This window comes from Desmodus rotundus, chromosome 1 (genome assembly GCF_022682495.2).
Source record: "Desmodus rotundus isolate HL8 chromosome 1, HLdesRot8A.1, whole genome shotgun sequence".
Taxonomy (NCBI): domain Eukaryota; kingdom Metazoa; phylum Chordata; class Mammalia; order Chiroptera; family Phyllostomidae; genus Desmodus; species Desmodus rotundus.
In genome coordinates, this window is record NC_071387.1 from 22520469 (window position 1) to 22534756 (window position 14288).

General features: G+C 44.1%; 1 long non-coding RNA gene and 1 pseudogene across 6 annotated transcripts in view; one reads left to right on the top strand and one right to left on the bottom strand.

Moving 5' to 3' along the window:
• LOC112304430 (uncharacterized) overlaps positions 1-14288 on the top strand; it is a 153235-nt gene that overhangs the window by 35923 nt on the left and 103024 nt on the right. The window lies entirely within an intron of this gene.
• On the bottom strand, positions 4454-4842 carry LOC112304429 (ras-related protein R-Ras2 pseudogene; annotated as a pseudogene).

Genomic DNA, 14288 nt, shown 5'->3' on the forward strand with positions numbered 1-14288 from the left:
ACCTCCTGGACTTGCAAGTCTATTTCCTTCACCATTTTAGGGATGTTTTCTTTCACTACTTTTTCAGATAGATTTCCAATTTCTTGCTCTTTCTCTTTTTCTGGCACCCTATGAGGCAAATGTTGGACCTCTTTAAGTTGTCCCACAGGCTGTTAATACTATCTTCATTTTTTTGAATTCCTTTTTCTTCTTGTTGTTCTATGTGGTTGTTTTTTGGTTCCCTATGTTCCAAATCATTGATTTGATTCTTAGCTTCTTCCATTCTACTGTTGTTTCCCTATAAATTGTTCTTTTTCAATTAGCGTATCCTTCATTTCTGACTGGGTCTTTCATTTTTTAAATTCTTTTTCCTGCTTAAGGTCCTCACTAAGGATTCATTTTATGCTGCTGAAGTCCTCACTAAGTTCCTTGAGCATCCTTATAAACAGTGTTTTGAACTCTGCATCTGACAGATTGCTTATCTCCATTTCATTTATCTCTTTTTCTGGAGTTTTAATCTCTTCTTTCATTTGGGCCATGTTTCTTTGTCTCCTTGTTTTGGCAGCCTCCCTGTGTTTGTTTTTATGTAGTAGGTAGAGCTGCTTTGACTCTGTGTCTTGGTAGTGTGGCCTAATGTAGCAGGTGTCCTGTAGGGTCCAATGGCACAGCCTCCCCTATCACCCAAGCTGGGTACTCAAGATGCGCCCTTCTTGTGGGCTGAGTACACCCTCCTCTTGTAGTTGAGCCTTGGTTCCTGTTGGCAGATCAATGGGAGGGATTTTCCCATTCAAGTCAGCTGCAAGGGCTGGCTGTGACCACTGACCACCAACCCCACCCTTCGTAGACAATGGCAGGGTCATGGTGCTCCAACATGGTCCGTAGCTCTCCACTGGGTATGTTGGCCCTGGGGTTTCTTGACTGGTATAGGCCAAGGTCAGTCCCCACCTGTGTTTTACCCAGGACACCCTGCCTGAGTGGTAAAGCAATGTGAGATGGCTGCTACTTGTCCTGGGCTTGGAGATTCCCAGGTGAAACCAAGCTGTGACTCTAATCTGGGTGCCTCTAGTGCTCACTGAAGCCAGCTGTTGCTTGTTTGATAGGATTTAGGAGCCAAGAGAGCTATTCTTGTGGAAAAGCAGCTTGAGTGGGCCCATAAATTGGGTGGGGCAGAGCCTCTGGGGATCTCCAGGGTGGGTCACACGGGTGTTAGCCAGGTTGATGGAGTCTCAGATATGGCACTAGACTATTGGCTATGTAGCGGGGAGGGCTCAGCAAAGGCACAATGGACTCTGCTCACCCTGTTGCCAGACGCTTCATTCTCTCCCTGTACACCACTGGTGCCCTTCAAGCTGACACCCTGGTGCTGGAGCTCAGAGGGGGCAAATCTGAGTAGGTGAGTCCCTGTATAGGTTCCCCAAGAGAAACTGCTTAGGGCTCCAGCAGCCTCCTACACTGACTCAATCTCCCCTGGTTTTGGAGCCAGAAGTTGTGGGGACTTACCTTCCTGGCATTAGAACCCTGGGCACGGGAGCTGGTGTGGGGCTTCAACCCTTCACTCCTTAGATAGCCCTCCTGATTTTTATCCACCACACACAGGTGTGGGACCAGCCCATCCCATGTCTCCTCCCCTCTAATCAGTTTCTTCTTTAAATCTGTAGTTGTAAGAACTTCCATTCAGCTCAATTTCTGATGGGTCTGAATGCTGGTTGTTCTACAGTTTAGTTGCAGTTTTGATGTGGTTGTGCAAGGAAGCTCCCTCTGTTTACCTATGCCATGACCTTGACCAGAAGTCCCGATATTGTGCTCTCGTATTGCCATTCTCTTGTGCCCTGTCTTTCCTGGATTCTTTCCTAAGTGAACTCCTTGCATACAACCTTTTGTCTCAGACTCTTTTTAAAAAATATATATATTTTATTGATTATTCTATTCCGGCTCTACTTGTGTGTATGTGTATGTGTGTGAAAAGATCAATTTTAATTCTACCACCTGAAGCCATACAAGGGTACACTTCATAAACCTCATGGGACTCTTGCACATGTTCAATACAGTGACTACTATGCAATACCATGTGGTATCTCACAATCAGGGACATACTTTTGAATTGTTCAAACATAATCCACAGAATTAAAAACAAAATCAGAAGCCATCCACATTTATACTAATTGTCGATTTAAAGTTTTGCATGTACTACTTGGTGTTTAACGGTCAGTATCTCGTGGGAATGTTGAAGGTGATTTCAGGTCCTCACCAGTTGTACTCTGTCAGGAAGGTTTCCTGAGTAGCTCTGTGACTGGCCGAAGGTGGGTACAAGCAGGACCAGAACAGCAAGTAAAGTTCTACCACAGTTTCTATAGTTTTCACTTCTTTTTTTTTTTTTTTTGTCATTTAAAAGGGGACAGTAACAAACAAGTGTTGGTGAGGATGGGGAGAAAAGGGAACCCTTATGCACGGCCGATGAAAATGCAGACTGGTGCAGCCACTGTGGAAAGCGAACAGAGTTCCCTCAAAATATTAAACGTGGAACTGCCTTATGATCCAGTGTTTCCACTTCTGGGAATATATACAGAGAAACTGGAACACCAATTTCAAAGAATAATGCACCCCTGTGTTCATTGCAGCATTATTTACAATAGCCAAGATTTGGAAGCAGCCCAAGTATTCATCAGTAGATGAGTGGATAAAAAAGCTGTGGTACATTTACATAATGGACATTACTATTCAGCCGTAGAAAAGAAGGAAATCTCACCCTTTATAACAGCATGGATGGACCTGGAGAACATTATCCTAAGTGAAATAAGCCAGTCAGGGAAAGAGAAGTACCATATGATTTCAGTTATATGTTGAATCTCAAGAACAAAATGGCCCTGGCTGGTGTGGCTCAGTGAATTGAGCTCAGGCCTGTGAACCAAAGGTTTGTCTGTTTGATTCCCAGTCAGGGCACATGCCTGGGTTGTGGGTCAGGTCTGGAAGAGGGGATACTTGAGAGGCAACTACACATTGATGTTTTTCTCCCTCTTTCTCCTTCCCTTCCCTCTCTCTAAAACTAAATACATGAAATCTTTTTTTTTTTTCCAAAAAAGAACAAAATGAACAAACAAGTCAAATTGAAGCAGACTCATAGAGAACAGACTGACAACTGTCAGAGTGGAGGGGGGTTGTGGGGCTGGGTAAAAAAGGTGAAGGGATTAAGCCAAAAAAAGAAAAAAGAAAGACAGGGAGGGAGGGGCAGGGGGGAAGAGAGAGAGTGAGCGAGCAAGAGAGAGAGAGAGAGAGAGAAAGAGAGAACTCACAGACACAGACAACAGCATGGTGATTACCAGAGGGAAAGGAGGACAAGGGGAGGTAGAAAAGGTTATGTGAGGATAAATGGTGGTGGAAGGAGACTTGACTTGGGGTAGTGAACACAATACAATATACAAGTGATGTGTTGTAGAACTGTTCACCTGAAACCTATATAATTTTATTAACCAGTGTCGCCTCAATAAATTCAATAAAAAAGTAAAAAAGAACAGTGAGAACTCAATATTTATCTTTTCACATACACAAGGTATGCTGTGAAAGTGTAGTTGCTTACAAACATACAAAAATACTTGTTAACTAGTTCGATAAGAAAGTACTGTATAAAAGTATATAGCAAAAACATTAATCATCTCTGACCCTGGAAAAATCAATTCCATATTTTATATTACAACCAAAAACAGTGTTAGTTTTTTTGAATCCCTTATCCAGAAATACTTAAAAAGGAAGACACACATGAATTTTTTCATTTTACTGTCAACACAGTTGTAAAAAGAGTTAAATTCGGAAACCAAGAACATTGAAATTTCTAAGTCCAGAATGATGCAAATATTTGGCCACATAGAATATTATCATCTTGAAGAGTGGCAATAACAAGAAAGGCTTTTAAAGCGCTTTTTAATGAATGAATATAATAGGCACTATTTGGGCCAATGAAAACAAAGGCGGTGGCATCAGTGAAGGTCCGAGATGTCTCACTTTTGAGAATTCAAATCAGTGTGTTTAAGGTCACTGAAGTTAACAGCAAATGTTTTAGAGACGGGCAAAAATTCACATTAAAAAACTCCGTGTGTTTCTGTTTAGGGTGACAGTCGGCAGTATGATTCTAGAAGTTAAAAGTTATTTCAAAACCTGTGACTTCAGCTTGGCAAACAGCTTGGGTTCCAAATCTGATGAATCCCTATTAAAATGTAAGCCCTTCAAAAAGAATGTGCCTGTGTATACAGATACATATTCTTTAAAAGTTAGAAAATCTTCGAAGCAGCCTTAGTGTTTCCTTTGAATCTGTCTTGAAGTGACCATCGGATTAGATTAGTTTCACGGAAAGGATTAGCCCGCTTCTTGGTACCATGGCGATCATTTGTCTGAGGCTAGAAGAGTACCAACCTGCTGTAAACTCTTAAGGACAGAAGAAGATGAGGGATTTTACTGGCAGTAGCTAAAACGCAAGGGATTCTTAAAAAATAACACAGTGGCAGCCTTTCTTGTCTTTTTCTTTCCCCATAAGTTCTGGTGAAAGGACATTCCTGCTCTTGAAATTCCCTTATAACCCAGACGGGTACATGGAAAGCTTGATCCACATTCATCCTAATCTTTGCTCACACCTCCGTGTAAGTCGCCTTCAGTCGTTGTGCTAACTGCTGTTCTTCTTCCTGTGTTACCCGTCTTTGGAGATCCAGACCTGCTTTGTTACCAGTTAAAATCTTTGGAAACCCATCATAATCTCATCATGATCCTTTACTCTAAGAATCTGTCTTTGACATTTACGGATTTCTTCAAGCTGCCTCTGTGACTGAAAAGACCCACAGGAAAACCCTCGCCAGTTCTCATACACTGTTCTCTCATAGCTCCGAACTCTTCTTGTCCTGCTGTATCCAGAATATCTCACTGGGTTGCTCTGTCATCTGTCTACCACATGCCGCTTTGTGTAGTCCTCCAAGGTCGAATCATAATCCGTTACAAAATAGGACAGGATGAACTGGATGGTGAGCACTGACTTGTCCACACCCACCACCAGTAGCCGGTACATCAGGCTGGAGCCGTACCGTCATCTGGCTGTGGCCATGGGTTCACTGCAGAGCCCAGCCCTGCCACACTGAGCAGCTGCCCGCCCTAGGCCCAGCTCTAGGACGTGTGCGGCCAGCAGCTTGCAGGCAAGCAGCGGGGAGGGAGTCCCGGGGGCCCAGAGCTGCCGGGAAAGCCAGTGCGTGCAGCAGTGAGGCACCCTGGCTGGTCAAGTCCCTCTGGAGGCCCAAAGTGGGGAGATCGCAGGGGCCAGGGGCAGCAGCCGCTCACATGTCCTTGCAGTGTTTCCCAAGCTCTATTTTTGAAGGAGAATCCAAAATCACCACAATTCTAATGAGATCCCCAAATTTAATCTAAGTTTCCTTAACCCTTACCTGCATAAATAGGTACAATGGGGCTCAGCGTGGGTAATGACCAAAAGTTTTTGGCTTTTGCCCCAAACTGTGTGAGTCTACAAACACTGATCTCAAGTTCTGTCTCTCTGGCTTACACAGTGACTGTCCACCACTGGAAACCCCTCAGTGATCATGCCTGACCCTGTCACTGATGCCAGGGTCTCAGACAACACTGATGTCTCTGCTCTCCAAGTGATACCCAAGATGCCAACCCTGACTCTGCACTCCCTCGAGTGTTCTCTGTGTTGGATCCATACAGCAATGAGGAGATCCCTCTCCCTGTCTGGGGCGCATTTAATTCCCCAGGTCCGATGCACCGGGGACAATATCCTCATGTTTCCTTTTATTCTGCCCATAGCCCAGAGATTGGACCCAGTCCATGGCCAGGGAGTGATACGCAAGGCAGACCCAAAACGTGTCGTCTCCATCTCTCAGACACTTTTCAAACCTCCGCCAGCTTCCTTTCAAATAGCCCTGTAATTCAGAAAGTGCCTTCCTTGTGGTTATTCAGTTATGGCCTGTCCCTTTGTCTGACTCATCAGGAAGGTCTGAATCTCAGCGGTAGCTATACTTTAGACTCAGATCGGTTCCTACCATTTTTTTTCTTCCACCGAATTTATCCTGAGAAAGTGAACTTTGTAACTAAAACACCAGCCTTTAAGTAGAATGGAACGTCAATGAAACCCTTCTTGTTATGACTATGATTCCAAATGTGACGTGGATTCCCAGGACTCACCAGCCTCTGAGTACCAGATAAGGTCCTATTTCCTCTCATGATCGAAAGTAAAATGACCAATGGCCCTTCCTCTGCTGGGTTTTCCTCACCAAGGAATTCTGAGAGTTGAGAACAGTGATGTGTTCTACATGTCTGTTCTGCCGGTTGTGTTTGTCAGCCACTCACCCCCAAGGTGGCCTGCTTCTCCACCGTCCCTTGCTCTCCGCAGAGATTGGCACTTGCAGAAGGGGCCTATGAACTGGATTTAATCAATTTGGTTGTCACCGCTCTTATTTTTTTGTGATATAACACTAGTCACCCCAAAGAAGTTTGAGGTGGGTGATTGATTGACCCTCCCACATAACCTCGCTACCATGTTATAGTGAAAGTAAGTCTCAGACCAAATTCTGCCACACAAGCAGACATGTGCTAAGCACACACTCACTAGCAAGCAGGAGCAAAGCAGTTCAGGCAACTTATTCTGGAAGCTTGATGAAGTCACAGCCTCCTCCTGGCCCTTTGGATGGTCTAATGAACTTCTGTTCACTGGAGGCATAAGCAAAGACTAGAGAGCAGGATCGCGTCACCCTTCCAGTCACTACCACACAAGGACGTTTCACATCAATGGCCACACCCTGGTGGTGCTCACAGAGCCTGCTGGAGACAAAATTGCTGGCTGCCTGCTCTTTGGATTCTGGTACCCTAATTGTACGGCGTAGGGGTATCTGAGCCAGTCTACATGTTAAAGATATTTTTTAAAAGTATTATTAGAAACATCTTTATTACAAGTGTTCTTTTTTAAAAAAACTTTTAAAAGTTGAATTATATTTGACAGAATACTTTTAAGTTCACTAATAAGAATCCATTTCTGACATTTTTTGCTGATCCACGGGATGTCCGTTTCTACCATAAAAACCCATTTTTTGACATTCTGAGTGCAAATTAGCAAGGCTTTGACTATTGACTGAGGTGCAGGTGCAGAAGCAGTGGCAGGTGGACTTCAGATTACGGTGCCCACTGATCACTCCGGGGCCCCCAGAGTTAAAGCTGAAACTAACCGGCACATCTATAATACCTTACAGTCTATTCTGAAAGTTTTAAAGTCAACTTCTGTCATCATTGTACGTCCCTGAACTTCAAAGCTGAAGGCCCCAAGTCTCTTGGATTCCACAGATTGAATCCTGGATCCAGATAAAGCAATCACAATAGCTGGGTATTTTTCGGACTATAAATTATGACCAGTTAAGAAGTCATAATATAAATTCAGTGGGACATGACCAACACTAGAAACAATGACACAGAATATATAGAAATATTACCATTACGTGTATTAAGGACAAATATTGTTTCATGAAACTTGTTTATGTTGGATATTTCTGGCTTGTGTTTACTGGAATACTATGTAAAATGTAAAACATTCTCTAAAATACCGTTTTAAAAATAAGAATGTATATTAAGAAAGTTGTGAATGAACTCCAATAGTTGAAAATACATTTCACAAGTTGGGGTTATTCACTCTTTAAATACCACTTAAATGCCAGTGGTCCTACTCTAGATTCCCATTTACCCATGTGCTTCTGGACGTGGTTCTGGCTGAAGATGCCCCGGTTACATCGCTGGGCAGGACACCTGGCATCTTAATCGGCAACATCATTCAGATTTCTGGTGACTTCCCTGCAATCACCAAGGACAGTGGGTGGGTACTTATTTTATACAGGGTGGGGCAAAAGTAGGTTTACAGCTGTGAGCATGTGAAACAGTTTATTCTTGTATTATTATTTATTATTGTATTATGTTCCATACGCATAACTGTAAACCTACTGTTGCCCTACCCTGTATAATATGACTACAGGGCCAATGCTGGTACTTTCCCAAAAACCAAAGGAAGCTACTGTTCTAAAGATTCTGAGAGCTCTCTCAACCTCCCCAAACCAAACACTGCCAGCAACCACCCAGTGGCAGTTCCAGGAAGAAGAGAGAGAAGAGGAAGGAGGAGAGCGAGGGCGAGGGAGAAGAAGAAATTCTGTCTTTACTGGGTTCCGGCATCACGTCTGCCTCACAAATAGTCTTTTCAGAACACACACCCTACGCCAGATGTTTTCCTATATGTCAAATAAATTGAAAAGAGTGGTTGAAGCTTTTCTGGTGGTTGTATTGCATCCATCCCTGCTCGCACACAGTGACGTGTAGAGGGAAAAGTCTGTCATAGGCAGCCGAGTTCGGTCAGGTGTCTTTAAGAACTCTCTGATTTAAAGGTAGCACTACCTAAGAGTGATTATTAACCTCAAACAGCATTTTTATTTTATATCCCCAGAAACTAAAGGGAAAGGAACTTGTGATGTCTGGGGCAGAAGTCTTGGGGTACAATGATCTGGAGGCCTGCGCTGGGGTATATGCAAAGGCACTGGTCTGAGAGAAGCGGAAAGAATGCAATTCATGATGAGGGGTCCTGTGAACCAGCAACACAGGAAGTGACTCAGAGGGTAGAGGGAATGAGTCATGTCAAGTTGCAGTTCCAGAACCTAGGAGAGAGCTTGAAAGCACCGGGGAAGCCTTTCATGCATGGGGCAGCCAGTGGGCAATGGGAGTTCTCATTTAGTGTGTTCAGTGCAGCATGAGATACAATAAATATAACCTGAAGTAAAAGCCCAGTCGCCTGTTCCAGCAAACAGAATAGTCCAATTCTTCCAGAAGAACTCACGACTGACACTTTTTTTTTCAGAATCAGAAAAATGTGAGAAATGTCTTCTATAATTTGCATTTTATTTGATGTGTGTCTTAAAAAATGAAAGTGAAGTTCCAAAATTAAGCACATTTTAGTTTCTTGAGTGTGTAGCAAATTGTGGAATGTATTGCTAACCTGTTAAGTTTGTCCTCAGACGCTGTGGTCCATCCCTGTTCTGTTGGATGCTGAGTGGGGGCGAGTAGGGCAGAGGGCAGGGAAGCAGTGTCAGAGACCTCTGGGTGTGCAAGAAGCATGATAATACAGAGGTCAAGGGCAGCCTTGGGCATCAGACCGTCTGCTGTAACATCCCAGCTCTGCACTTTTTACCTGGACCTTACTTTCCATCTGTTAGAAAGGAGGGCAGGCTCACCTGGAGTTTAATTATTTACATTGGTTGACCTCTGTAGGCCCCAGATCCCTGTATGATTTCTCAAATCTCTGCTAGTTCTATCCAAAGTGCACGAAGATTTAAAATGTAAGTTCAGGGCCTGAACTCAAATCCTGACTCTGCCACTTACAAGTCGTAAGACCTTGGGTTAGTTAAGCAACCTCTCTGTGCCTCAGTTTCCTCAATTGTGAAAGGGGGATAATGAGAGTACCTACATCATCAAGGTGTTGTGAGTATAAAATTATTCAAAGGGACATGTGAAGTCTTTGTTAGCTATTATTATTGTACTTAAGAGAGTCAGTGTAACACAAGGGCTCAAGTAAGGAGTCAGAGCCAGACTGCGTGGATCTAAATCCCGGCTGTGTGATCTTAGGCGAGTCCCTTACCTTTTCTGTTGCCTCAGTTTTCCCATTTGTAAAACAGGGATGATAAGAGTGCCTACGTTATAGGAACTGAGCGAGTTAAATGAGTTAATATGTTCAGGGTCCTAGAATAGTACCTGGCATATAATACACATTTGCCACTATTATGATTGTGCTTATCTTGTGTTTTTCTTTTTTAAAGTCAAGCTCTGGGCCTTACCCTTACTAGGTACTCATTAAGATGCTGTCGAACACATGAAGAATGACTAGATACGATCTAATTCAATGGCATTCAGATATTGGCCATCCATGTCATTCCAGATTTGCCAAGTACACTTGGACTTGTCTGCATCACACATGACTTTGGATAAAGTGCAGGCATTGTCCCCAGCCCCTCTCCCTTTCTGCCCTGTGGTGCTCAGTGCTAAAGGGGAGAGCCTGTGGGACATGGGGCCATGACAGCCTCAGAACGCATCTCTCCTCTTCTCCATCGGTACACTAGGGACATTCCCTGACATTCCCAACGTTTGGAAATCCAAAGAGGACACATGAACTGTAAACACAAATTACACTACCCTCCACCCCTTTCCGTGTGAACATTTCTGGTGGAGAATAACCACCTCGCTCACTGGAACATCTGTGGGGCTCCGCTGGGGAGGTGGGCCCCCAGTGCTGGCAGGCTCCCCCGCTAATCCAGGCTCCCCTCTGCTGCCTGGGTGGCAGCAGCAGTTTGCCCCTTCATAACCGTCAAGACACAAATAATGGACTGTTTAGTCTGAGTAATACATTAAGGAAATCAATTAGGCCCACATGCAACTTTCTAAGATTTTAATTACAGTACTTAGGGTACCACACTAGAGCAGTTTGTCAGGAACATAATTTGTTAATGAATAACAACTGACACAGTGTATTAGTTGGGATTGTAATTAGCTCTTACTAGCCACCTATTGGAACCCTGATCAAAAGGCAGTCAGCGAAAGCAGGCAAAATGAGCATGAACGATAACCTCGACAGCTCTCTCCGGCCCATCTCCAGGATGCCAGTGGGCCCGGAGGGGCCTGGCCAAGACCACGTGCGCATTTTCACTCAGGTGTGCTTTGGGGAGCAGCATCTGCCTTACCTAGGTTAAATTGTTTGTTTGTTTTTTTCTTTCAGGTGGCCAAATCACCAAATAAAACGTGGCTTGGTCATATCAAACACCTGGGAGACTGCAGGGCCCAGGTTTTCGTATGGCTTCCCACTGGAGGGCAGGTCGTGAGGGATGAGGCAGCCGTGCACAGTCCTCCCACGATGGGATTCTTGCAAGCATCTGGAGAATGAAATCCGCAGTTGAGGTTCAAAGTTTTTAGGAAACATATTTGACACAATGTGCATAATGGAGAGGTTCTTGATGGAACACACAAACTTACAAATGTGCCACTGAAGTGATTCCCCCCCAGAAAAGTTTCCCTCTAAGCTCCTCATCCAACTGGAGACAGTGCTGGAAGGAGCCCTTACTACTGATGGTTACCGCATGTACTCAAAGGCAGGGGATCACCGCGGTGTCATGGCTCACACAGAAAACAGTGGTATTCTCACAGCACATGGTAGGTAGACTGGAGGGGTTCTGGGGCATCTCTGTGAGACAGAGTGAAGAGAAGCCATTTTTTACATCATGTCAATACAAGGAAAATTAAAAATTGAGAAAGATACTAGGTTTGCATAAAACACTCAAATAGGGTCAATTTTTAAATGAGAAAATGAGTTTGGTTCTGGAAATGTAACTTTTTAAAAATCAAGCTTGAGGCTTGAAATGGCTGTATTCAGTTCTAACCAAAAAGTTGTAATCATGATCTCTTCATGATTACAATGTCCATGATCTGGACATGACCACCAGTGAGTAACTTTGCATCAGGAGGGCATAAAACCGTATTTAAACCAGTGTTTCACAACTATTCCAAAGTTCACAGTAGTTGTTGTATTTTGGGACTATAGCAGCTCATCCTTTTCTTTTATTGACTAATGTTAAAATCTCTTGTGATAATGCAAATCATTTCAGTGGTTTTCAAATCTAATTGAACTGTGTGGTATCTAGTATTTCAAAATACTAACGTGACTCTAATGTGCAGACTGTCACATATCATTAGAGCAGTCCCCATTGAAAGGACACATCAATTACAAACAGGAAGAAATCCCAAATACATGAGGCCACCAGCAGGAACTTAACCTTCCTGCTCCCACTTCTCAACACAGACAAGTGGCACCTTGCTATGAACTGTGCTCCTGGGCCGCCGGGAACACAAACTCCTTCAGAAGATCCATGGGACACTTGTCTGCACTGGGTAGTCTGGGCTCCGTGGTTAGCTGCTAGTGTGGCTGTTCAGGCAGTAGGGTTCTTCTTGGCTCTGCCCGATGCCTTGAGACTGATTCAGTATTCAGTGGCAATTATTCCACTCCTGCCTGCAGGGACTGGATGTACAGACAGGTCTCACTCATCTTGCGCCACCCTCTGCAGAGCCCCAAATAAGGCTGCTTATGGCCAGAGGTGACCAGTCCAGGGTTTCCAGCAGCCTCAAAGGCTTGGGGGTTTAAGGTCTGTGGCACACCTGGAGCCCATTCATGGCATGCAACTGGGCCACTTAGGAAGCTTTGAATTACTCAGTGGCAGGAATAAGGCCATCCTCTTTCTCTTTCACTTCTTGAATCTATGCCCAGTGGTATCTCTTACTCCTTCCTCTTTTACTTCCTGTTCCAAACATTGGTTGAAAGACTGAGGTCTTTCTCTCCTGTGTCAGTGGAGACTCGGTCATCTCCAACTGGCTTTCATTTCTCCTGGATGACAACCTGACCTTGTCTACTGTTCTCATCCCACAGTAAGATGCCTGGAATACTCAGCACCGGGTTTGGGATCAAATGTGGTCTTTTAGTGGTTTGATTTGCTTCACTTCCCCTGGTCGTTGTAGGGGCTGCTTCAACCTTGGTCTTTTCACTGCACTGCTAACATCCCACCGTTGCATTTGGGGAATGGAAGAGGCAGAGATTCAACAAGTCAGAAGCAAGAGGCTTTAGGCCTCATCTGCATTCTTTATTCTCTTACAAAGGCTTTGCATCGGAGCATCAAACACTTACATAGCTGTTAATAAATTCTTTGATTTCTTTCCCATTTGGTCACTTAAAATTAAACAGGATGTTATATTGGAGGTTTCAATTGATGCAACAACATACATTTTCAGGGAGATTTGAGGCCATATGCAGATGTTAAGTTGAAAATCCCAGCTCACCAAACTCCCAGCCATATCAAGGATATAACAAGTTTGAGAGAGTGCAGAGTTAGGAAAAGTTAGGAGAATTTCTTTGGAGAGAGAGTGGCTGTGCTGTGAGTCCTTCTTCTCTATCTAAGGAGGAGAGTTCAGGGGATCTTCCCCCCCCCCCTCAGCTTGTTGAGAGAGGAGTTCCAGTGGGAACAGAAAGCAATTAGGGGAACACAGAGTCCCGTTGTCTGACACCATACCACTCCCCACGCAAGATATCTGAGCATAAACCTAGGCTATCCGGCTGATGGGGCAGTAAAAGGGGATTAGCCTTCACTCCCACTAGAGTTATTAAGGTGGAAGAAGTGGCCTCAACAGAAGATAAGCCAAAGTTGTATTTCTGGATTCTTAATGGCAGGAGAGATGGTAAGTAATACTAGACCAGCAGGCTTTCTCCTGGGTCAAGGTCACAGCCTGTGAGAGCTATCAGTGAACTGCCCCAGAAAACAGCTTTAACATCTTCCCAACCTGTTTATGATAGGTAAAACATTTTCTGCTATTCTTACCTTTCCTATCAACTATATCCACCTGATCCTGCTCAACCTCAAGCCTGAGGGCCTCAAAGACTGCAGCTGACAAGCTGGCGGAGGGAAGAACTGGCCAGTGGAAGAAGCTACCACACTCCTTGCCCCTTCCTCCAGACCTCTCCCTCCTTGAGAAGAAAGGGAAAGTCTTACCTTCAAAGGAGTTGGAAACTTTGATTATTACTGCAGGAGGCTGGATTTTTAATTGCTGGATTTATACTGTTTGCAGCTTAAAGTAGCTATCAGACTCTTGATCAGATAGTGGTCAAAAATCTTGAGATTGCCTGTATTTTATGTCACTGAATACAATTTCAGTGGAAAGTGGGTAACACAAATAAAATCACCATCTGATTATATTCCTCCAGTCTTGGTTGTTTACTGTGCTGCCTACTATTTCTTTTTTATTTTTTTTAATTTTTATTGGTATTCAATTACAGTTGTATGCCTTTTCCCCCCATCCCTCCACCCCACCCCCGCTGAACCCACCTCCCTCCCCCACCTCCACCCTCCCCCTTGGTTTTGTCCATGTGTCCTTTATAGTAGTTCCTGAAGTCCCCTCTTCCCACTGTCCTGCCTCCCCGTTATTGTTAGATTGCTCTTAACTTCAATGTCTCTGGTTATATTTTGTTTGCTTTTTTCTTCTATTGATTATGTTCCAGTTAAAGGTGAGATCTTAATACATACTCCTGGGCAGGGAGCTTTGTAGGGATAGAGAGCATTGGAGCAAACCTCACATAAACCTTCAGTGTAGAGTCACAGAATGACAGGCTTGAAAGGAAGCTTTCAGCCATCCATCCATCCGTCTCTTACTTTGAGACCCTCTGCCTCACCCCTGCCCAGTGCTCACCCTGCTTCTGTTTGAACATC